This window comes from Calidris pugnax, unplaced genomic scaffold, assembly GCF_001431845.1.
Source record: "Calidris pugnax isolate Ruff unplaced genomic scaffold, ASM143184v1 scaffold81, whole genome shotgun sequence".
Classification (NCBI taxonomy): Eukaryota; Metazoa; Chordata; class Aves; order Charadriiformes; family Scolopacidae; genus Calidris; species Calidris pugnax.
In genome coordinates, this window is record NW_015090880.1 from 4,984,622 (window position 1) to 4,984,880 (window position 259).

Here is a 259-nt window from a genome sequence, read left to right on the forward strand (position 1 = left end):
GTCTCTTCTCCCAAGTCGTAGGAGATAGGAAATGGCCTCAAGTTGTGCTAGGGGAGGTTTAGTTGGATATTAGGAGAAGTTTTGACACCGAAAGGGTTATTAAGCTTTGGAATAGGCTGCCCAGGGAAGGGGTTGAGGCACCATCCCTGGAGGTGTTCAAAAGACGGGTCCTGAAGAATATGGTTTAGTGGGTTGGGGTTTTTTGTTGTTTGTTTGTTTGTTTTTAATTGCTTATTTCTTTTTTTTTTTTTTTTTGTCA